This window comes from Macrobrachium nipponense, chromosome 8, assembly GCF_015104395.2.
Source record: "Macrobrachium nipponense isolate FS-2020 chromosome 8, ASM1510439v2, whole genome shotgun sequence".
NCBI classification, from domain to species: Eukaryota; Metazoa; Arthropoda; class Malacostraca; order Decapoda; family Palaemonidae; genus Macrobrachium; species Macrobrachium nipponense.
The window spans coordinates 50,270,424-50,295,728 of NC_087203.1; the positions used below are offsets into that span (position 1 = coordinate 50,270,424).

Consider the following 25,305-nt stretch of genomic DNA (forward strand, 5'->3'; position numbering starts at 1 on the left):
TATGTGCGCCCTGCTTTACCTGAATGCTAAGATGACGGCGGCAGTGGCGACGGAAGTAGCGGCTCCAATCATCGCCAGGATCAGAGAAGAGACGCAAGTTCTCCCTGAAGATCTGGAGGGACTAAGGGAAGCCGTGTTGGAAGACGTAGCGGCGATTAACCTGGATGTTGAACCGATGGTCGTCAACTCCGCCGGACAAGGTAGGGAGGTAAGTGAGGCAGGTGGCGCCCGGTCTAAGATTCCAAATCTTAGTCCGGCGCAGTCTAACTCTTCTTCTCTCACTTTTTTCCAGGGGTTCACTGGGAAGGTCATGGCTGGGGACAAGCCATGCTCAGTGGCCCCTAAAGTAAAGCATATGAAGAAGGCCCTACCCAAAGCGAGCAAGCCTTCTAAGCTGCCCAAACCACTCCCAACCAGACCATCATCAGCTTCTAAGCTAATGACGGACTCGGCAGTGGCTACTCCCCCACATCAGGGGTCAAGAGCAAGGAGCTCAAAGGGGAAGACGCCGGAACTTGCATTCGATCCGGTAGCCTTCTCAAGCCAACTCATGGAGAGGATGGGTAGCATAGTCCTGTCCCAGATTGGACCAATTGCTGATCGCCTGCAGTCTGTGGACAATTTGGCCCAGAGATTGCAAAATCAAGAAAATTTCATAGAGAATCTTTTGCAATCCGGACTACCACAACAACAGCAGTTTGTGGTTCCGGACGTGTCAAAGCTCCCGGCGCTCGTTAAGAACAACCCGTGGCAATTGGCTCTTCATGCACCGTTCTCAGAGGGCATGTTAACAATAGAAGGATGTGGTACCCGTCCGGTAGAAGACTTTGAATTCTACCCGGCAGGATTACAATTTCCCTTCCCTGGATATGTGCGCCTGACAGAGGAAGCGTTAGTAAGGGTAGATAAGGTTCCCAAGGAAACCGTTATCTACCCAAAAGAGCAAGCTCAGTCCGCCTGGGTCCAGACTTTAAATGAGCAGGAATGCGTCAACAAAATTGACGCCCCATAAAGGATCGTACACTATGTTCGTGGTGGAAGGGCAAACCCCAACACCATGCACCACAAAGGTAGTAGATCTTACCTTACAGGCGGCTATGGAAGACAAGCGCATGCCGCAACTGAAAGAAACTGACTTAACTTCACTGTTGTTCCCGGGAGACCAAGAATGCTGGGTTGACGCACCAGCTACTTTCACAGCAGGGAAATTGAATCCGGACTGTGCCACCACACAGTTTAGTGAACGACTCTCCAGACTTTCGGACTGATTAAGACAGAGTACGAAGCAAGAACCAGGCTGAGTAGATCTATCAACTCAGCTACGATGGCGGAGATGACTTCATTAGTCTACGCCAAAGAGCCACTATTTAAGATCTTAACAAAGTCTTTGCTTCACACCCTCCAGTGGGTTGCATATAACTTTGCAATGGTCCAACGCAATTGCCGGAAACACGTCCTAGCTGAGGCCTCCATTAGGCACGAGCCTAACAGATTAATTAAGGCCTCAATCTGGTGAGCGGACTTATTCCCGGAGGACGTGGTAAATAGCGTCCTCGGGGAAGCAGCTAGAGTTAACCAAAGCCTCAGAGTCCGGTGGGGTCTAATTCCTAAAAGAAAATACGAGCCCACCGGAACTCAGTCAAGAGGCAGGAAAAGACCAAGGAAGTTCCAGTCCTTCCAAGGTCCACAAGCTCAAGCTGTGGTACAGGCAATGCCAGTATCCCAGATGAGCCAGCCTTCCACCTCAAAGACTCAGCCCCAACAACAATATGTGTGAGTAAGCCAGCCACCTCAACAACCAATAGCCACTACTTCGTTTACTGCATCTCAGGTGTATAACCCTTCCTTTGAAACACAGGGAGTGTTTCACGGATACAATAGGCATGGGAGAGGTAGTAGAGCTAGGGGAAGCCTTCCGGCATAGAGGCAGCGGAAGAGCTTCCGGGAGAGGTAGAGGATTCCGAGGGAGCCGTGGAAGCAGACCTTCTGCAAACCAGTGAGACTCCCCAGGTAGGAGGAAGGCTGTACCTCTTCCGGAGCCGTTGGATTTTCAGCAAATGGGCATACAGCATAATAACGAAGGGTCTGGGTTGGAGTTGGATAAAAGGGCCCCCTCCACCAACCAGGATGCTTGTTCAGCGTTCCAAAGAAAGACTCAGACAAATGAAGAGTAATCTTAGATCTGTCCCATATGAATACATATATTCAATGCGACAAGTTCCATATGCTGACCGTCTCGCAGGTGCGGACCTTACTTCCCCGTGGGGCCGTCACCACCTCTATAGATCTTACAGACGCTTATTATGTTCCGATAGCAAGGCATTTTCATCCTTTCCTAGGATTCAAGCTTGGCAAATGGGCATATACCTTCAAAGTGATGCCATTCGGACCCTATATAGCGCCCAGGATATTCACGAAGTTGGCGGAGACAGTAGTCCAAGAGCTGAGAACTCAAGGAATACAGTTAGTGGCCTACCTAGACGATTGGCTTATCTGGGCCAACAGCGTCGAGGAATGCCACAAGGCGACGGACAAAGTAATAAAATTTCTGGAATACTTAGGATTCCAAATAAATTTCCAAAAGTCCTGTCTTACTCCGGCAACATGCTTCCAGTGGTTAGGGTTACAATGGAACCTGACCACACACAAGCTGTCGATTCCACCAAAGAAGAGGAAAGAGATAGCAAGGAACACAAAAAGTTTTCTCAAGGACAAACTAACGTCCCGGAGAAACCAAGAAAGAATCCTAGGCTCACTCCAGTTTGCCTCAGTAACAGACACATTACTGAAAGCCAAACTGAAAGACATCAATCGAGTTTGGCGGTCCAAAGCAAACAGGAAAAATCAAGACAAAATTTCTCTGATTCCACCAATACTAAGGAAAAGACTTCAACCATGGATGAAAGTCAAAAACCTAGCAAAATCAGTACCTTTACAATTCCCACCGCCGGCATTAGTAATCCTTACAAATGCCTCCCTAAGTGGTTGGGGAGGCTATTCCCAATACAAAAAGGTCCAAGGTTTGTGGTCAGTGACATTCCGTCAACTACACATCAATATCCTAGAAGCCATGGCAGTGTTCTTGACTCTAAAAAGACTTTCCTCGTCAAAGAAACAACATATCATCAGACTAATACTAGACAACAAGTGAATAGTCCACTGCATAAACAGGGGAGGTTCCAAATCAAGTCGCATAAATCTTGTGATGATAGCAATCTTTTCAATGGCAACAAAGAACCAATGGCACCTGTCAGCTGTTCACCTGGCGGGGGTAAGAAATGTGGTCGCGGATGCACTATCAAGGACAACTCCGCTGGAGTCGGAATGGTCCTTAGACAAAAAGTCATTCAATTGGATCTGCCAACAAGTTCCGGATCTCCAAGTAGATCTATTTGCCACAGAATCCAACCACAAGCTACAATGTTATGTAGCCCCCAACCTGGACCCTCTGGCCTACGCCACAGGCGCCATTGTCCATAGATTGGAACAACTGGCGGAGGATTTACCTGTTTCCACCTATAAACATGCTAATGAAAGTCCTGGACAAGCTCAGGACTTTCAAAGGACGGATTGCCCTGGTAGCCCCCAATTTGCCCAAAAGCAACTGGTTTCCTCTCTTGGTGGAACTGGGACTCCGCTCTCGGCGGATTCCCAACCCAAAGTTAACACAGATAGTACAAACTCACAGTGTGTTAGCTTCCTCAAGAATTCAGAGTGCCCTAACTTTATGGACTAGTATATGAAATTTGCAGCACAAAAAGATGCTGAGATTGATCCTCTAAACACATTGTTCCCAGAGTCAGACAAAAGAGAATCTACTCTTCGGTAATATGATTCTGCTGTAAGAAAGCTAGCCAAATTTCTGAAAGACTCAGAAGTTCGGTCAATGGCTACGAATCTGGCAGTTACCTTTTTCAGAACTTTGTTTGAAAAAGGCCTAGCCACTAATACAATTATAACAATTAAATCTGCTTTAAAGAAAATATTTCAGTTCGGGTTTAATATTAATCTTACAGATTCGTATTTTTCGTCTATTCGGAGAGCCTGTGCTAGACTAATACCAGTAACTCGTCCTCTCACAGTTTCCTGGTTTTTAAATGATGTCCTTAAACTAGCTTCCGACACTGATAATGACTCATGCACTTATATAACACTTCTTAGGAAGACGTTATTCTTAACAAGTTTAGCCTCAGGAGCCAGAATATCTGAACTCTCAGCATTATCTAGAGAACCAAATCATGTTGACTTTCTTCTGGTGAAATATTAATCTTTCCAGACAGAAAATTCTTAGCAAAGAATGAGGATCCACAGAATAGATGGTCCCCGTGGAAGATTGTCCCACTTCCACAGGATCTATCGGTGTCCAGTTAACACTCTGAAAGCTTATTTGAATAGAACTTCCAAAAAGTCTTCAGGCCCTTTGTTTATCAGAGAGAATGGAGGAACCATTTCCCTGAAAGGAATCAGACAACAGATTCTTTATTTTATTAGTCAAGCCAACCCGGAATCAGTCCCACATGCCCATGATATCCGAGCAGTAGCTACAAGTCAATTATTTTCATAACATGAATTTTGAAGAATTAAAAAGATATACAGGCTGGAAATCACCAGCAGTATTCAAACACCACTACCTAAAATCCTTGGAAGCCCTAAAATTTGCAACAGTGGCAGCAGGGAATGTGGTTCTTCCTGATATAACAGAACCATTATAACAGGGTCTTATCTTCATAAAATATTTCCTTTTAGTACTTTCTCTCCTACCTGCCTTGCTTATTGTCCCTGCCTTAACCTTGACCTTCATCTGCATTGCACATTAACCCATTCTTATGATGTATATATGTTACTAATGTTTATTGTATTATATTTAGACATCTTATGTTATCTATTATTGGGATTTTTTCTCTAATTTTACCAATAGTTTTGGAACTGGCTAAGTATTGTAATCTAAGAGATATGTAAAATTAAGGTTTACTATTAAACACTCTTAATTAAAATTATCCTAATTTAATTTCAGTTCCTTGACTATATGTGTATTTCCAAGCTTATGGGACCAATTCTCTGTTACTATTTCATGGAGTGACACAGGTTGAGCCCAGAAAAGGGATTTTGACAAAGGAAAAATCTATTTCTGGGTGAGGGACCTGTGTCGCCCAGTGAACCCACCCCCCTTTTTTTCTCACCCTAGGCTGGCCCAAGCTTGGGTGCTATTAGGAATGATGGGAGCTGTGTGGGTAGTAGTAGTAGTAGCGGGCAGTAGGCGGATGTAGAACGGCACCTCGTAGTAATGGGTGATGTTGAGAAAGGAGAAGACTAATTGGTAAGGGACCTCTGATAGTGGTTTTAACACACCTCAGTTACTATACTGACACCCTCTAAGGGTGAGCAAGCTGGGTATATTCCTGGCATTCCATGCAACTTTTTTCTCTGGTATATTTAGCAGTATTTATACCTTAGAAATGGTGCTATAAGGAGCATTTCACTGGGCGTCACAGGTCCCTCGCCCAGAAATAGATTTTTCCATTGTCAAAATCCCTTTTTCGGGATAAATCGCCCTGGCGTCACAAAACCGAAGGTCAGAGGCGAAAATCATATGCGGTTTGGAGATGTCACAAGTCACCTTATTAAGTGGTATGAATATCAAAGTCCTGTCCTTAAAAAATGGCATTAGCCAGCCAGCGCCCTTAAGGGCAAGCTCTTTAGTTACGAGAAAATAGGTATTCCTCTTCGACTTCTAGGCAGATGCATACATGATGCGGATGATCAGAATACACTTCAAAGATCTGAATAATATGTATGACAATGATGATGATACCGATCATTCATACACAGCGCTATGATATCACAAATGCATGTAGCAGAGCCTTCCATGTTAGCTAATGGCTGAGCAGAAAATCCTTCTCTTACATTCCCCCTTGGAGGAATAATAGTTTTTTCCTCCAAGCATTTCCCCCACCCCTTCTCTCAGATACCAGCAACCCCCCCCCCCCCCCCCACACACACACACACACCTAAAATACTTGAAAAGACAATAGATTTGATATGTTTTCTGACGCGTGACTAGCAGAGTTTGAACAGCTTCACAGATACAGAAAATCTATTTTTGAGAACTAGTGACTGCATAAAAGGGAATCACACAATTTGAACACAAATACTTTGGGACCTGAGTATGAATATATATATATTATATATATATATATATATATATATATATATATATATATATATATATATATATATATATAAATATTATATATATAATAATAATACAGGCGGTCCCCGGGTTACAACGGGTCCGGCTTACGACGTTCCGAGGTTATGGCGCTTTTTCTTAAATATTCATTGAAAAATCCGCCCTGGGTTACGACGCCTGTTCCTGTTGTGTCAGTACCGGTTTTGTCATCACCCACTCCTTTCTAGGGTAGTTAGTAATCTTCCTTCTTTGTTCCCATTTATGTACGGTAGGTGTGTGAAATGTAATGTGCTTATTGTGGTAATTGCTGGGGGGCTATGGCCGTTGGCAGTTCGTCTGCATCATAGTTAGCACTTTTTGTGCCCTCGGCCCCCTTCTTAGGGTAGCTGGTAATTTCCTTCTGCGGCTCCCATTGGTTCCACAGTTTGTAACCCGTCATTAAAGCACTATGTACCGCACAGTTGGTTCTCCACCTGCACAGTGTCGGCGCTAGGTGCTCCAGTGGTTACTCGTAGTGACTTCTCTCTCTCCTTCTGCTTATTTCTTAACTTTTTCCTGCTGCTTTTCTGGTTGACCTTAACGGGTTTCAATGTGGGCACGACCTTGATTCCGTGTCTACTGTGAGTACTTCCTTCCCTCACTTGCTCATGACTTCAGTCCAGGTTTAGTATTGGTAAGGGGTGTTAGTTTGATTGCGTTTTGTGACCTCTTCGCTCTTAATGGGTGTTTGCTCACCTATTGTAGTCGGCCAAGTCTCGTGTCATAGTCCCTGGTGAGTACGGGGTTTCGCAGTCAAGTGAGACTGGTTCAAGGTTAGGTCATCGTCTTGGTTGGTACACGTTTGGCGCAACAGTGTGGGAGTGACTCGCAGGGGTGGGCGTTCATCGCCAAGGTATATTCGGCTCAGGTGTAATGAGGGTATGCGCAGTCGAGTGACGAACTCTTACAGGTTTTGCGGAATTGGACACAGTTGGCTCTTGTGAGGGGGTGGACTGCGGTCGGACAGGGGTTACGTCATCATGTCTGGGGGGAGTGGGGGTTGCGCAGTCGAGTACGACTTGCTCAGGAGTTTATCATCTTCTTGTTGGTATTTCGTTGCGCAATCGGATCGGTATGCTCAGATATGATGGGATCTTGTATGTCGTTTGGTATCAAGCAGCCAGGCGTAGTAGTTTCCAGGTTCTTGGGTGCTGCTCTTGTGGGTGCTCGGCTTTTCTCCTTTTTCCTGTTCTGGTCTGGCCGGACAGGATAGATACCTTTGAAGAGAGACTCGTATGCTAGTTGTGGGTTTTTGTTTCTCCGGCGAAGGAAGCGAATATAACGGATTGTGGACTTCGTTCATTCTCTCTTTCCGCATTCCAGGCTCCTGAGGAATCTCACAGTTAATTCAAGTAATGTTTGATACGTTGTATTCAACCAAACCAGCAGTCTCTCAAACATCAAGTAAGCTGATTTGGTTTCGGTGAGTCGGGCAGTTTTTGGGGAAGGACTTAGGCTAGCATCACTTTCTGTATGAGGTAGCTGGTAACTTCTCTGCCGGAGTCCGAGTTCCGTTTTACGAGTCAGTTGAGGCTTTTCTCTATTGGGTTCCTTCATTGATTCGTGTGGTAGGGGTTACGGATCATGAGGCTCGTATTTGGAAGACACCTTTCACAGCCAGTGGGAAGCCTTGTCCCACTCTGTGTGGATGTGGTGAGAGTTGATGGGTGTTTCTCAGAGCCTGGACTGTTTGATAACCTCTTCACTTTGGTTTCGAGGGGGTTTGCATACCAGACTAACATTTCTGATGGTTATACTATGTTCTTGTCAAGGAGAAGAGGGACTTCTTGTTGAATCATTGCCTCAGTGCTATCTGGACATTCATAAGAAGGGGTTCTTAGTCAATCCAAGGGCGCAAAGTATCGCGGAGGGCTACCCTATGGCTTCCGGAGGAATGTTTCGGTGTCAGCGATCGTGTAGATGGTTATTTGAGAGTCGGTGTGGTTTTTCACAACACCATACCTTAGGGAATTTCAGTTTCTTCAGAAAGGTTACTCGCGGGGTCCTGTCATTGCGGTAACTCAGTTTTATAGTTGGCTTGGTAGAGTTTTAGGGTGTTAGAAGTTTGGGGAGGCAGTGATAGTCTAAATGAACTCTAGTGTTTCTGTTGGTCAAGCTTAAACTGAGTGTATTGTTCCTTTAGGCCCTTGAGGTTAGGCAGATCCCGATGGTCATGTTGGAATAACTACAACTACTTCAGCACAAGTCATCTACATCAGTGAGCAGTAGAGAACTGAAGGTCCTGCACACTCAACTTCTCCTCCATACATGAGAGGTATAGAATACCATATGGGAGGTTCTTCAGACTCAGTCGGTACCTTGGACTTGACACCGACGGTATAGTATTTCCTCTGCAAGCATCCTCACCTACTGAGCTGGACAACCAGGTGAGGAGATTTGTTTTTACCTCCTTGAATAAGAAGTATAGCTTATCACATGGAAGGTACTTCTGACTCAGACAGTACCTTAGACTCAACACTGATGTTGAAGTACTTTCTTTGCAAACTTCCTCACCTCCGAGTTAGATAATTACCTGAGGATACATGCTTTTATACATGGTAGGTTGTTTATGAGTTACCTGCATATGTTCCATGGACAGGGGCTGAATTAGATTGATCCCACCTCCGAGTAAATGTTGTTAATCGGGCTAATTCAGGTGTTCAGAGAGTGTATTGCAATATGAAGTTTTCATAATAAAACTAATATTGTAATACTTACCTGAACACCTGAATGATTCCCACCCTCCTCCCCACTTCAATTTGATATGGCAGCATTGCCAATGGTAACATAGATTTGACCTGTAGCGTTTGTCACACTGACAGTTAAAATTACCCACTTAGTGGGTAAATAGGTGGGGATATAGTTTGGGCTGGTCAGTGACCAGGGCTAATTCAGGTGTTCAGTTAAGTATTACAATATTAGTTTTTTATGAAAACTTCATTTTAATAAAAGATACTGGCTTTGAAAGAACATATTTTACTTTTATTTTCACGCCGATAAAAGATAAATACTTAAAACATACCTAACAGAGGCGCCATAATCGTGCTTTCGGCGCCAATAACCAGTAACAGTGCCATTATGTCACCATAAATCACCAAGTTTCAGTCAATGGCGATTTTTACTTATTGGCACCCCCTCAGGAACGTAACCCCTGCCGAAACCGGCACTGCCTGTAAGTATATATGTTTCCATTCATAAAAGCACTGAATGACCTCATGGGTACCAGTGCTAATATTCTATTCCATTCCAATCCTTTGGGCCAGCCCTTTGTGAGCTGGATAAGAACAGAAAGAGAGAGAGAGAGAGAGAGAGAGAGAGAGAGAGAGAGAGAGAGAGAGAGAGAGAGAGAGAGAGAGAGAGAGAGAGAGAGAGAGAGCCAGCCTTAATGCAGTACATACGTGTATCTGTAGGCCAGGCTTACACATTTGTTTACATAGTAAAACTCAATAATTTACTATATTGAATTAAAGTTACTGTAATGAAATACTATTCTAAGAATTAAAGTTACTGTAATGAAAATCCTATTCTAATACACAAAACTTTGGACAATTCATGTGTAAGCTACTTTTTTTTCCAAATTGAACTAGTCACAAATTTATTTCATCAGTGGAGTTATACATCAGAGGTGGAGGAGAGTGAGATGGGGAGGACTTGAGTAGTAGAGTTGGACAGTTAAAATATCGGTTGCTGAGATGATGGTGACACACACACGATAGTAGAATTAGCTGACTGGCAGGTAGGATCTACAAGCAAATGCATTTGGCACTGGAGGAAAGTGCAGTTTAGTTGAAATTTCTGAATGTTTAGGCACCAGATGCAAAGAAGTTTACTTCATAAGAAATGGTTTTGTGATAGGACAAATCGATTTTTTACAATACATTTTTCATACAGCCTATTCTTGTACTTAAAAAAAATTACTTCCTTTTCCAACCCTTTTACTCACAGTTGGTTACCAAGACAATGCAGAGTAAGTCCTATAACTGTTGTGGACTTGTGGATCCAAGGAATTATGCAGAAGCTACCACTGAGGTTTTGCCTTCAAACAGAAAACTGTAGTGTAGTACATTTGAATACATGAATGTAGCCTATGTAAATACTGAGGTGGTTTGAGATTATTGAGTTTATAATAGAAAAAATGAGATTTCATCGTCCTTGAAAGTCATATATAATGTATCACACATTTATTTATAGAAGTCTATTCTCACTTCTGCATAGGAGTAAGGGAGACCATTAAAAGCACTTGATGTAACACTGAAACATTTTTGAAAGTTATTTTTACATCTTGGTTATATGTATTAACAGTGATATAAATTTAAATATCTTTCTCTATAATTTTTACAAATTAAGTTTGAACCTATTCATCCTGCTGTATGTCATTTGTTTTATTTAGTGGTTTTAAGGAATTTAAATGTTAGTAAACTTGCACTTTTTTCTTCCAGAGCTGGAACATTTGGTGCTATTCTTGAATATGGAGCAGAAAGAAAGATATCACAAAATAGTTCGTTGTCAGCTAGCCTAGGTCTAGGTGTTCCCACTGGTGTACAGCTTAAAATTAAGTAAGTTTGTTTTGTAATTCTGTTATGTTAATTTGGTGTACATGAATGAAACAGCAGATTTAAGTTTAAGAAACCAGTACCTTGAAATGTCTCTGGAAATGTGTCATGAATATTGTACTGAACTGCTATAGTCAGCGCCATAAAATGCATTAGTAATTGAGATGCATGCAGTAGGAAAGGCATAATAGCTGCTGTGGCAAGAATGGACATGTTGATTGTGCAATGTTCACCATTCTTTGTTCTTTTCAATGGTATGTCATATATGACCTCATTTAATTTTCATGGGAAATTTTGTGGTCAACATGGTGACTTTTCCTAATTTTCATACTCTACATTAGTGTTAAAAAATGCACAGTAGGAAAGGCATTAATTTTATCCAGTGTCCCTAAATGGGAAGTAGACAGCCTATAGATAAAGAGTGGAGAGATAGGACCGACAAGTGATGGTCACATTCATGTAAGTCGCCATTATTATGCGATGATTCTCAGAAATGGCAGCACCATTGACTGCAGATACCAGCAGCAGTAAAGTCACTTCTGGCACCCAGTGCTGGGTCATCAACTGTGTTCCATACAGAAACAGGATCACAAAAGAACACGGGGCTCTTATTTCACAAGATGTAAACATTTTTTTATTCATAAAATTTTGATAAAAAACTGTCTTGAAACAACCTCAAATTTAGATCACAGTCAACTTGCAGTCAACTGCACGCCTGGTTTTCAGCTAATAAAATGAATGTAGTAATAAACTTTTTAGTAAAGCCTATTTGACGTTAAATTCACGTAGCCTAATAAATAAATGAGCATGTAGGGTTACCTTCAGTCCATATGTTATAACCAAGGTTAAGCCTGTGAATTTTCCCTACTATGTACTAGTACTACAATGTAGGCAGTCCCTAGTTATCAGCAGACTCTGTTAATGGCAATTAGGTTTTATGATGTTTGTCTAGAGCCATAAAGTCAACGATTTGTGGCTCCATAACGGCTGAGTTTTGGTTATTGGCTCCATAAAGTGCCAACAATAGAGTTATGGTGCCATAACAGAGGCACCATTAACTGAAACTCGGCGCCATAAATCTCCGAGTTCTGGTTAATGGCTGTTTTTGCTATCGGCACCCACCGATAACCAGGGACTGATTACCTGCACATAGGATCATGAGTCGTAGCCCTTGGCCTGCTGCATTTTTGCTTTAATAAAGTTTTATACATAATGTTATTTATCATGTTATCAATAAGTTCTCAAACCTTCTGGTATGCACAGGACTGTGCTGTCAGTGGATACCTGTCCCACTGAATTTGATTTGCCAAAGCACAGCATTCTTCAATTTTACCTTTATCATTTTTACCCTAAGGAATACTTCAAATTCTTACTACATTATAGCTTTAAAAGGAAAATTGATCAACTAGCTAGTCTACCAGGTTGATTATCAAATAACCAAAGGTAGCTTACCATAGCCTAACCTATCTTAGCAAAGGTAGCCTACCTTGGTGTAACCTTCAGGAATACTGATTTTTTATATATGTCCCTCTCCACAGACTGTGAAATACAGATCAAATCTTGGCTAGCTCTAAAAGTCTTAAGCTATTCTTGCAGACTAGCTTAACTAGACTGTACAATGTAAATAAGTATGTTGAATTTCAGGTCAGTATGATTGTGACATATTACCCCTCTTACACCGATTGGACGTATTAAACGTCGAGATAAATTGTCTCCCATGTGCCGATTGGATGTATTAAACGTCGACATAAAAAAGTTTTTTTAAAAATTCGTGGAAAAATGCTTATAGGCCTACTAGCCAAAAACTTTTGAATCACGTGCCTTGGGGGATGCTGGGAGCTCTCAGATCAAGGCGTTGTTTTGTTTACAATCGTTACGCAGGTGCACAAGCACGAATTTCTTTCTTATCGCACTAAAAAGTATCAGTTGACAAGACATCTCCAAAAAAATTATTTTGTCACTTTCACATAATTTTTGCACCATTTTAAATTAGCCGTTACATGGAGTATTATATATAAAAATGTGCGCAATTTTATGTAGAATACAGCTAAAAAATACTCATGATTGTAGCTTTTATCAGTTTTGAAATATTTTCATATAAATAATGATAAGTGCCAAAATTTCAACCTTCAGTCAACTTTGACTCTACTGAAATGGTCGAAAAACGCAATTGTAAGCTAAAACTCTTATATTCTAGTAATATTCAATCATGTACCTTCATTTGCAACAAAACCCAAATTGGATGTCTCTAGCACAATATTTCGATTTATTGGTGAATTTATGAAAAAAACTTTTTTCCTTACGTCGCCGCGCGGTAACTCTTCCGATAAATTTTTTCGTGCGATTGTCGTAATGTTTGCACCATTCTAAATTTGCCATTACATAAAGTTTTATATATGGAAATGTGCGCAATTTCATGCACAATACAATTAAAAACAACCCATGGTTGTAGCTTTTATCACTTTCGAAATTTCCACCTTCAGTCAAATTTGACTCTACCGAAATGGTCGAAAAACACAATTGTAAGCTAAAACTCTTATATTCTAGTAATATTCAATCATTTACCTTCATTTTGCAACAAATTGGGAGTCTCTAGCACAATATTTTGATTTATGGTGAATTTATGAAAAAAAGAAACATTTTCCTTACGTCCGTGCGGTAACTTCTGAAAAAAATCAGAAATGTGCGCAATTTCATGTAGAATACAACTAAAATTGATTGAAGGTTGTAGCTTTTCTCATTTTCGAAATATTTGCATAAATCACGATAAATAGAAAAAAAAACCACGTTTGGTCAACTTTGACTCTACCCCAATAGTCAAAAAAAACGCAATTGTAAGCCTAAAACTCTTACATTCTAGTAATATTCAGTCATTTATCTTCATTTTGAAGCAAATTCGAAGTCTCTAGCACAATATTTAGATTTATGGTGAATTTAAAAAAAAAAACTTTCCTTCCCTCCGCGCGCGGAATTCTCCGTCGCAAATCTTCGAAATGCGTACATCGCATTATCGTTATATTTGCTCGTCATATTAGGCATTTCATAGAGTTTTATATATGAAAATGTGCGAAATTCATGTAGAATACAACAAAAAATATTGAAGGTTGTAGCTTTTCTCGTTTTTGTTTGAAAATATTTGCATGTTAAAAAAAATATTTTAAAAAAAAAATTACATTCGGTCAACGGGTTTTAACTCGTCCGAAATGGTCGAAAACTGCAATTGTAAGCTAAAACTCTTACAGTATAGTAATATTCAATCATTTATCTTCATTTTGAAACAAATTGGAAGTCTCTAGAACAATTTTAGATTTATGGTGAATTTTTGAAAAAAACAATTTTTTACGTCCGCGCGTTACGAATTCATGCATCATTTTGTGATAATATTTTCTCTGTGTTGCTTTGATCGTTTTACAATGTGTTATATACCAAAATGATTGCAATTTAGTGTACAATACAACGACAAAAAAATTAACCTCGTTAGCTTTAACCATTTTACTCACAGCGCCGCTTTGAATACAATTATATATGAAATTTTGTTTTTGCGCTATCATATATCGCATTATTTATATATGATAATGATATTTTTTTTCAATTTCTGATGGTTGCATACTAACTTGAGGCAATGACAAAAAAAAGAGCCAAAAATGAACTCTTAATCTTGAAAACTAAGCACGCTGTGATTTTTGAAAAATATATTTTTTCCGCTTTGGCGCTCACTCCGAGACCGCCTCAGCATACGGGAGACGATTTTTTTATACCCCTTCGGCGTAAGAGGATTACATAGCTGTATATATGTACATACCTCCTAATAATAATTGCACTTAAAGCAATATGTGCAGTCTGTGCATCAGATAGCCATACACAAATTGGAACTGTAACCACCCAAAATGTATTAATTTGTGGTCTAGCCCATCACGCAAAATCTAAAGAACACTCATTTTACCAATACAACACAGAACTTCAGTTGTTAATAAATAGGAAAGGAATGTCAGTCTTGGAAGCCAGACTCGAGCTAAAAGTAAGAGTAGTTAATAATCCATCCAAAACCCCACCTTTTCAAATGTAACCAAAAATCAAGACATCAGTCAGCACAATAACAAACAAGATAATATAAACCTAGAAACTAATTCTTATGCCAGTAGTACTAAAACCCAAAATAAGAGTGATATTATACCCACCAATACCACTACTAACATGGAAGATTCAGATATCCATGAAAAAGATGCCATGGAAGAGGAATCAAATAATAACAGTAATAAACTGAAAACTGACAACAAAAAGAATACTGGAACGAACCCCACTTAAGGGGAAAAAATTGAATATTGATAATCACAATCAATTTAAAGAAACACCAGCTACAGCCTCACCACAAGTGGAATTACACAATTACCCTCAATCCCAGTCAAACAGCCAACATCTGGACAGTAAAGAATCAATTAATCACTCTTTACAATTCCCAACAGACACTATTGAAAATCATGCCATTAAACCAAACCAAAATATAATCATCACTCCTCAACCATCCACAAGACCCAAATATGCCAATAATAACAATAAAGTAAATAACCCCTCAAACCAACATTCCTTATCACCACAGAAAAGGACCATAGAATTACAAAACCAGAAATTTCTAAAGCTAGAAGATCAAATACTTCTAAACCAATGACTAACATCACCAAACATGACTAATGATAAAACTCTCATTACTGGGAAGATCAAGAGTTTGAGATGAGATTCATTACTGGAAGATAACATTAAAGAAGAATAATCCAAACAAGGATGAAGAAAAGAGTTAAAACACTTAGATGTAATATACTAATCAGCCTGAAACATCCCGATACATTTCTGCAAGAGACCAAGTTTCTTTTTTGAAACAGAGAAATTAATTATTAATTATAAAACTGTACCATTTTAAATATAAATCATGTGAAAAGACAAAAGTGTTGTGGATTGACTGTTTAAGGTTGCACATATATATATTCTGTGATGAAAATGCAAATATATATTTTTATGTTTATTATACTTCAGGTTGCACAGAGCATCACAGACTTATGGAACAACAGTGATATTATGTGAAGAAATAATGCCTGCCCCAATAATTTATGGTACTGTTGTTCCCCTTGTAAGCTGGTTAGCAATACATAACTTATTGTCCAGCCTTATCTCCGTCGTCAGAAGCAGCAAGAATTAATGAAACAAAGGGAAGCCAACAAGAGCAGGTAGGACATTTATTTTTATATGGTGACCTAGGTTTTTAATGATAATGGTCATGGCTATGTTGCAATATATTTCAGTTATACATATTGATTCATTTTAAAGTAGATAAAATTGCTATGGTGTTGGCTTCAGAGTATTTGTAATGAGTCTCACTTTGGTCTTAGTATTCATTATTTTATCCATTAGTATCTTGGCTACTTGAAAATGTTGTAGTTTGCTTTTTGTTTGTCAGAGTGTAATTTTTTAATTTCCAGATTACTAGAAAAGCGTCGGGAAGCTATGGCAGCTGTTGATTTAATGCGTGAAACAGTTCGACGAATTGTAGAACAAGAAGAAGCACGAAAAGGATTAGTTATTTTACAGTAAGTTTAATTGTCATTATCAACCATATAAGGGTAAATAATCTTCAGAGTTAAAGATTCTAATTATTTATAATGTATACTGTTTTATTTATATATAATACCAAGAAGTATTTTGATACGTAATACTCGATAAATTTTATTTTAACAAGTATCAGGCTTTTCTTACTTTTTCAAGATAAAGCTAAAATGTTTAAAATTTTCAGGGCTTGGTATGGTCAATTGGTGACTGAGGGCACATCACAAGAGGAATGTGGATCATCTCAGGAAGTAGTTGATGTAACAATAGCTCTGCAATGCTTAGTAAAAGATTCAAAGCTTATTTTGCAAGATTCTTCAAAGGTAAGATTCTTCTGTATTGGGCTGGTCAAGTTTTGTCTGTGCTTAAAAAAATGTTAAAGAATGAAAGGCTTGTAGTCTTAGAAAATACTATGAAAATGCTCTTTGTCGATTGAAAAGCATTCACTATGTTTTTCCTTTCTCTTACACAGACTTTTTTAGTTCTCTTTTCCTTTGGACTGGTCATAGGAAAATCTCAAAGTGCTTGGTGGTCTTCATGAGTTATTTCATTATTGACAAGTACAAAATAATTGCGTTCATGAATAAGGTTGATTATTTGTGATGAATCTTACTTTAATGTTAGCTTACACAAAATCACCTTTTCACACCATGTAGTGTTGGAATGTGGACATTCTTGTCAGAATTCTTCTTGCCATGTCCCTGTGTTTACGTTATGAATTGGTTGTAGTATTTTTAATTGATGTCTTGGCTGATTTTCTTCCTGGATGGTATTGTGCTTCTTTTCTGTTTTGTATTGATTCATCTATAGCAAGCAGAGATGAAAATATACTTTGTTTTGACTGCAGGATTGTTATTAGTTGTAATTACTTTGTTTGTCTCGGGTAGGAACAAATGAAGTTCATTATTAGAGTAAATAATGTTGGACTTAAGTTGCAGAGCCATTACGCCTCATTAGAGAAAGCTGCCCTGAGATGATATGGAACCACCTTTTCCAGGAACAAATTGGTGATGGTCTTCTGGGTGTGAGATGCTACAGCAACTCAGGTAGCTGGTAACCCTTTAGGGTCATGTTTAGCTTTGGTTGTAGCTCTTACCAACTCTGGGCAGGCCTGAGGCACAGAGACTAAACCTATCACTGCCTTGCACAATCTCAACCAATAGCTATATTCAGTGTCCTTGTCCCACTTTCTTGCAATAGTGGACATCGCCTGATGAAGATCCTCTCTGACAAGAACTTACCATGGGATCGTATGCTTCAGGTAAGCAGCAATAAGGATATTTTTAATATCTGATAATTTGGTTAAAGGGAAATCTCATGCCCTCCTCAAGCACACAATGTTAGAGTCATCTGATGAATGGAGAAGAGTAAACGACGTTTTCTGATCAAAATTTTTTTAGGTAACTTAGCTCTCCATCATTGAGTCCTGATTCAGAGCTTGAAATTGATTAAGCTCCAGAAGCTTCCTCTGTCAGAGCTTCTCAAAAAGGCTCTTCAGGGGCACTTCAGGCTTCGTTAGAAGCCTCCGTAGCCTCATCTTTACAGGAACCCCAGGCAATATCACTCCCAGATTTAGGGAATCTTCAGCAAGAAAGATTGCAGACTTCATTACCAAATGTGGCAGAGGTACATCATGTAAATATGGAATATGAAGTTACAAGTTATAAAAGATTATGTACCCATTCCACATCTCTGTGACCTACCCAAACAGGGCAAGGCAAATGTAAAAGTATGCCATCAAAAAAGTCTTCCTCCTCTGAGAGGTTGAATAGACTAAGAGCTTCATATTCTTCATTTGGTCAGCCAACTAAAAATATCTCTTCGTAATGGCATCTTTTGATATCCTGCAATGGAATTGTAAAGGACTGCATATACTTATTGTGAATAAATATTTGGAATACTCTCAAGTACCACTTACTGCAAATTTACAGGCACTTGCACTACAGATAATTTCAGACAAGCAAATTATTGTCTGTTCCATTTTCCTTCCTCTTAGATCTGCTTTTTCAGTGGCTGACTTTGTCATTGTTAAATCAGTTACCATCACCATTCATGCTTCTAGGAAATTTCAATGCACGCAATCTATTGTGGGGAGGTGATTACAGTGTTCCCCCAATATTTGCGGGGGATGGATACCAGACACTCCCGTGAATAGCTCAAACCCGTGAATAGTTAGAACTCCCCTCTAAAAATGCTTACATCCCTATCTAGAAAGTTCAAATAAATGTTTAATTACATGAAATACACCATTGAATTAATATTATTAATATCATTTCAAAGTCATCTGAAACATTTTACCATTAGAAATATATAAAAGCCAATGAGAGAGAGAGAGAGAGATGGTAGAGAGAGAAGAGAGAGAGAGAGAGAGCGAGAGGGAGAAGGAGAGAGGGTGAGAGAGAAGAGAGTTAATAGAAGAGAGAGTGGAGAGAGAGAGAGAGAAGATTAACTCCTTACGATATCAAAAGATTGAAATGAACTTCCATAGGCAACACTTCTTCCCCTCCCATAAATACATGCATCTTTTCCAGAGAAGAGAGAGAGGCTGAACAAGTATCTTTGTTTGTCTATCAGTTCTTTTGCTGAGAGAGAGAGAGAGAGACAGAGAGAGAGAAACACCAAATGTGTAACATCCTACATCAAATTTACCTTAAATTATTATCATATTACTGTATTAATCTTAGAGATTGTATTAATAAAATTTCAAAGTAATCTTAAACATTAGTACCCTTAAAGGTTTATATACATACATATGTACTTCTAACACTTGCAGCCAAGAGAGAGAGAGTTACTACTATGACATACATATCTTGTGGAGAGACCTTACAGACCTTACATCTTGTTCGGGTTGCCCTATGTCCCTCAGTGTGAGGCACCTCTAATGTCCTATCCAGAGAGATTGCTAGTACATCTTCTGGTTATTTTATTTGCAATTCTTCCAATCTTGGATGGTCTGGGATGCAGCTTAGATTTGTCAAGCTTATTCTTAAACACATCTACGCTCACTCCTGATATATTCCTCAGATGAGCTGGCAATGCATTGAATAGACGCTGCGTTATCGATGCTGGTGTGTAGTGGATTAATGTCCTGTGTGCTTTCCTTATTTTTCCTGGTATAGTTTTGGGCACTATTAATCTACCTCTGCTTGCTCTTTCTGATATTTTTAACTCCATATGTTTTTCAGCTATTCCTTTTCTCTGGTGTTTCCATCCGCCTGAATTATCATGTAGCGTTCTCTTCTCCTTTCTAGACTATATAATTTAAAGATTGTAGTCATTTGTTCCAGTAGTCAAGGTCCTTAACTTCTTCTATTCTAGCTGTATAGGACCTTTGTACACTCTCTGTGCAATATCCTTTTGATGGTGTGGGTACCATATCATATTGCAACATTCAAGTGGACTACGAACATGTTTTATAAAGCATAATCATGTGTTCAGCTTTTCTTGTTTTGAAGTGCCGTAACAACATTCCCATTTTTGCTTTACATTTTGCCAATAGAATTGCTATTTGATCATTGCATAACATGTTCCTATTCATCATCACACCAAGGTCTTTAACTGCTTCCTTATTTGTGATTATCTCATTATTAGGTCCCGTGTATGCATATAGCTTTCCTTCTCTGTCTCCATAATTTATTGATTCAAATTTATCAGAGTTAAGTACCATCCTATTTACCACCTCTGCCCAATCATATACTTTGTTAAGGTCTCTTTGTAGCGCGTTCCTATCTTCATCACAAGTAATTTCTCTACTTATTCTTGTGTCATTGGCGAAACTACTCACTACCGAGTCCTTGACATTACTGTCTATGTCTGCAATCATAATAACAAACAGTAATGCAGCTAACACCGTACCTTGTGGCACACCGGATATTACCTTAGCTTCATCCGATTTCTCATCGTTTGCAATAACTATCTGTTTTCTGTTGTGTAAAAATTCTTTTAACCATCTCCTACTATTTATCCACTATATTAATGTTTTTCTAATTTTCTTCCGCTAATATATTATGGTTTCTACCTGTCAAAAGCTTTTGCAAAGTCTAGATAAACCCATCTGTTTCATTTCCGCTTTTCATATTTTTTTTGTATATGTTCTCACAGTGGACTAACAGTTGGGTTTGTGTACTTTTTCCTGGTACGAAACCATGTTGTCCTATTTGATCATGACCTATAGAGGTCATGATCAAATACAGTGTCAAAATATTTGTATATATTTGAATTTTACATATAAACTATGATACCATAGTCATCAGTCAACGATTTTCTCTCTCTCTCTCTCTCTCTCTCTCTCTCTCTCTCTCTCTCTCTCTCTCTCTCTCTCTCTCTCTCTCTCTAAGCTTTCTTCTGGAGCTGCCAGACATCCTTGGGCTGGGAAGCTGAAGGTGGACTGATCTTGGTGTGGTTCCGTCCTCCTTATATTTGGGGTTGACAGCAGGGGGTCTGCCCCATGCTGATCTCCGATTGGCTGGTGAGTCTTCATTTCCATTGGTGCTTTAGCCAGGTCTCAAGCCACTTTCTCCGAGTTGATGGTTGTGATGCTGCAGATCCTGCAGCTGTCTAGACCTCCTGAGTGGCGCGGTAACGTTGATGGGCGTTGCGCTACGTTGTGGGACGTCACAGCTAATTTGATTTCCATCGGCTGCAGGAATACCTCGTTTGGGGGCATTGTCTTCCATGGAGTCGTCATGATCAGTGGTGTCATTTTTGGTGAAAAGGTCTTCTCATACTCGTAGGGAGGAGAAATTCTTCCTGCGTCACATTCAGTATAGGTTTTATTTGCTGGATGAGAAGCACCTCCAGCAGGCGCACCGACGGGCATCAGTGGCCTTCCCGATGATCTTCGTGCTCTGTATGATGACATCCTGGGAGATGGCCTCTTGATGTTTGGTGTAGACGTGATTCTTGATTCTCGAAGAGAGACTCATGCCCCCTCTTGGGCGTGGCATGAGTCTCTTCGACAGGCGCATGGTAGTCATGCCTACATAGGCGCCGCTGCATTTGCGGACTGGGCATGTATACTGGTACACTACATGTGTCTGCTTCAGGGGGTCTCATACCTGTGGAGAGGGGTTATTTTTCATAAGGTCGCGCGTCCTCCGATTCTGGTAATATAAGATTAAGTCGATATTCATGGTGTCGTCGGTCGGGGATACATTTTCAGAAATAATTTTCTTAATGGAGTCCTCTTCTTCACGGTAATGGGAACTCATAAGGCTATAGTACAGCTTGATATTATCCTGGGGGCAGGGCTGCGGGCTCTCACTACCGTACCATTTCTCCAGGGCTGTGCGGACTTCCTTACTGATTAATTTATTTGAGTACCCGTTTTACAAGTACTTGGGAGGAGCGGTCGAGTTCCTGGTGAGTGTCCTGCCAGGTCGAGCAGTGGGAGAAGGCTCTCCTGACGAAGGCCCTGACGGTGGTGCTTTTGAATCTGGCGGGGCACTAGCTGTCACCATTGAGGCAAAGTCCTAGACTGGTCTTCTTTGTGTAGACGAATGAGGTACTCCTGCAGCCGATGGAAATCAAATTAGCCGTGACATCCCACAGCTTAATGCAATGCCCATCAACGTTACCGCGCCGCTCAGGAGGTCTAGACGGCTGCAGAATCTGCAGCATCGCAACCATCGACTCAGAGAAAGTGGCTTGAGACTTGCCTCAAGCCACCAATGAAAACGAAGACTCACCGCAACCAGCCAATAGGAGACCAGCATGGGGCAGACCCCCTGCTGTCAACCCTAAATATAAGGAGGACGGACACCACACCAAGATCAGTCCACCCTCAGCTTCCCAGCCCGAGGATGTCTGGCAGCTCCAGACGAAAGCTCGCTTTAAGAAAGAGAGAGAGAGAAAGAGAAAAAAATAATCATTGATGTCTTTGATGACTATAGTATCATAGTTTATCTGTAAAATTCAAATATATACACTTATTTTGACACTGTATTTGATCATGACCTCTATAGGCACTCTACTAGCCTGTTTATTACCAGAATATAAGAGTTTTAGCTTACAATTGCGTTTTTATTACCAGAATATAAGAGTTTTAGCTTACAATTGCGTTTTTCGACCATTTCGGTAGAGTCAAAGTTGACCGAAGGTTGAAATTTTGGCACTTAACATTATTTATATGAAAATATTTCAAAACTGATAAAAGCTACAATCAGTAATGGCTAATGTAAAATGGTGCAAAAATTATGTCAAAGTGACAAAATAATTTCTGAGATGTGTCACTGATACTTTTTAGTGCGATAAGAAAGAAATTCGCGCTTGCGCGCCTGCGTAACGATTGTAAACAAAACAACACCTTGATCTGTGAACTCCCAGCATCCTCCAAGGCGCTTGATTCACAAGTTTTCGGCTGGTAGGCCTATAAGTATTTTTCCGCGAATTTTTAAAAATTTTCTATATCGACGTAAATTACTTCCGGTCAGCACCCAAAAGACAATTTATCTCGACGTAAAATACGTCCAATAGGCGTTTAAGGGTTAATATTGATCAATACTGTATTAGTAAGTTTAATAAGATTAAATTATATCACATAATAACAATAATAATTCTCTGTCTCTTTCTTACAGAGATGTATGTTTTCTGTATGATAAATTGATGATATCTTTGTAGAAGCCGAGAATGAGGAAGAGGTTGAAGCTGTCCGGCACATGTTCCAGCAGTGCAATTCGCTGAATTATACCGTTGAATTCAGCAACAAAGGTCAATTCCCTTTCTCAATGTCCTCGTCTCCAAGACCGATGATGGCCTAAAAACTTTGGTAAATACAAAGAAAACAAACTTAGGACTTTGCCTGAATGGGGGCAGCGAATGTCCTGCACGGTTCAAAAACACCACAGTCAGGGCTTACATTCGGAGGGCCCTCACGCACTGTTATTCCTGGCAGGACACTCACAAAGAACTTGACCGAGTCACTCAGGTGCTTGTTAATAACGGGTATCCGAATCGTCTTATTAATAAAGAAGTCCGAACAGCACTGGATCGGTGGTACAGCAAGAATGAGAGACCTCAGCCCTACCCCCATCAGAAGATCATGCTGTTTTACAAAGCCAGAATGCACGCACGTCACTGAGGATGAGGATGCATTGAGAAAAATCATCAGAGAGAATGTGACCCCCACCGAAGTCGACAAAGAACTCGAACTGGTGATTTATTACGAAAATCGACATACCCACCACCTTATCATGAAGAACAACCCAAATCCTCCCAGCAAGAGACCTCTTGAAACAGTCGAATGTAGTCTACCAATTCTTATGCCCCGTCCGTGGATGTCCCGGCTCTTACGTTGGTATGACTACTATGAAACTGTCCAAGAGGATTTCTTGCCACGCACAAGAAGGGGCAATTAAAAACCATACCATGACAGCACACCAGGAAGCTATCTCCTGCGGCAGTATTATCAAGAATACTAAGATAATAGGGAGGGCTCCTGACAGCGATGTTTGCAACTGCTCGAGACACTCCTCGTACCAGCAAGGAAAAGCCCTACTAATAAAATACGACACAGGAAGTGCTTTTCCTCCCCACCACTTAAGAAGACCCATGAAATAGATAATAGTACAAGTAATACCAGACGGAGCTACACTCCCAATCAAAGAATACCAGATGAGACAAGCAGCCTAGCAGCCAATGACAATGTGAGCCGTCGTGACACAACGCCCAGGGAAAGTCGTTCCCATAGCCTTGTTGGCGGTCCTGCTAGGCTGCAATAGCAACCGACCATCAAAGACGAGAAGTGTCTTGAAGGAAACTTCCTCCAACCAATAGCAGGAATGCAACGTACCACCAACCAATGAAAACTCAGCGAGTGACCCTGACCCCCTGTTGTACCTACCAGTAGATCCTGACAACATCTACAGTTTGCTCCGACCCACTGCCGTGATCATGCTCGGATGATACCGAGAGAAACGGTGGCCACTAGATCAACTTATATTTTGATCTATTTGTTCATTTACTGTGACAAATAAATAAATTTTAAGCAATATCCCTGAAATTGACTCCTCCTGATGAGTAAATATTGGCACAATACTCACCCAGGTTTGTATTAGCAAGAAAAAAGCGATATTAGAAAAATAGAGAAGACTACAAGTTGAATGCAGCTGATGCAGCAATATCTTTCAATAAGACTTGTTTGAAAGAGGGTCTCCTTCCAATATATACCAACATACGTCTGCATGACCCTTCAGCATGCAACGAGACCAACACGAGAAGCTTCTGGATATCCCTCCTTCAACATCAGCTGAGAGTGAAGACAGCAGAGTGGTGTGCCCTGCGAGAAGAGGTCGTGAAACTGCAAGTGGAATGGGCAACCTTACGGCAGAGTAACAAGTAAGACAACCCAGGGGACAATGAAGAAGCCGTCGGTCCCAGCTCCAGCGAAGGAGATGAGATCGAACCTGAACACCCTGATGAAGAGGAAGAAGACGACAACCAGAACGAAGACCTATCAAATCTACAAGACTTGAGTTACCCGCTTATCGTAAAAGTATGCCTCGCCCACCTCCAAGACAAGGATATGAAGAAACGCTTACGGGACATCACTCGGAAACTCATTTCTCTCAAATGGGGGCAACTCCGGATGCCGCAACGGACAGAAGGATATATCAATCTAACAGATTATGAACCTACTCCTGACCAGGATGAACTGCTATGGTTAGGCCTGACTGCCACATTACAGTGGGCCCCCCGTATTCGCGTTCTCCGGATTCGCGGACTCACTGATTCGCGGATTTTTTCTGGACCATATCTGACCATTATTTGCGGTGAATTCGCCTATTCGCGGGATTTTCCGACGATAAATAATCACTAATTAGCGTATTTTGATGTTATTTTCATGCCTAAATACATTTTTATGATACAAAAACGATTACTGATTTTAAAATATATATTGATCAATACTGTAATAGTAAGTTTAATAAGATT

The 25,305-nt window shown here is 40.4% G+C and overlaps 1 pseudogene; it reads left to right on the top strand.

Annotated features, from left to right (window-relative positions):
* LOC135223093 (dnaJ homolog subfamily C member 11-like) overlaps nucleotides 1-25,305 on the top strand; it is an 86,839-nt pseudogene that overhangs the window by 41,501 nt on the left and 20,033 nt on the right.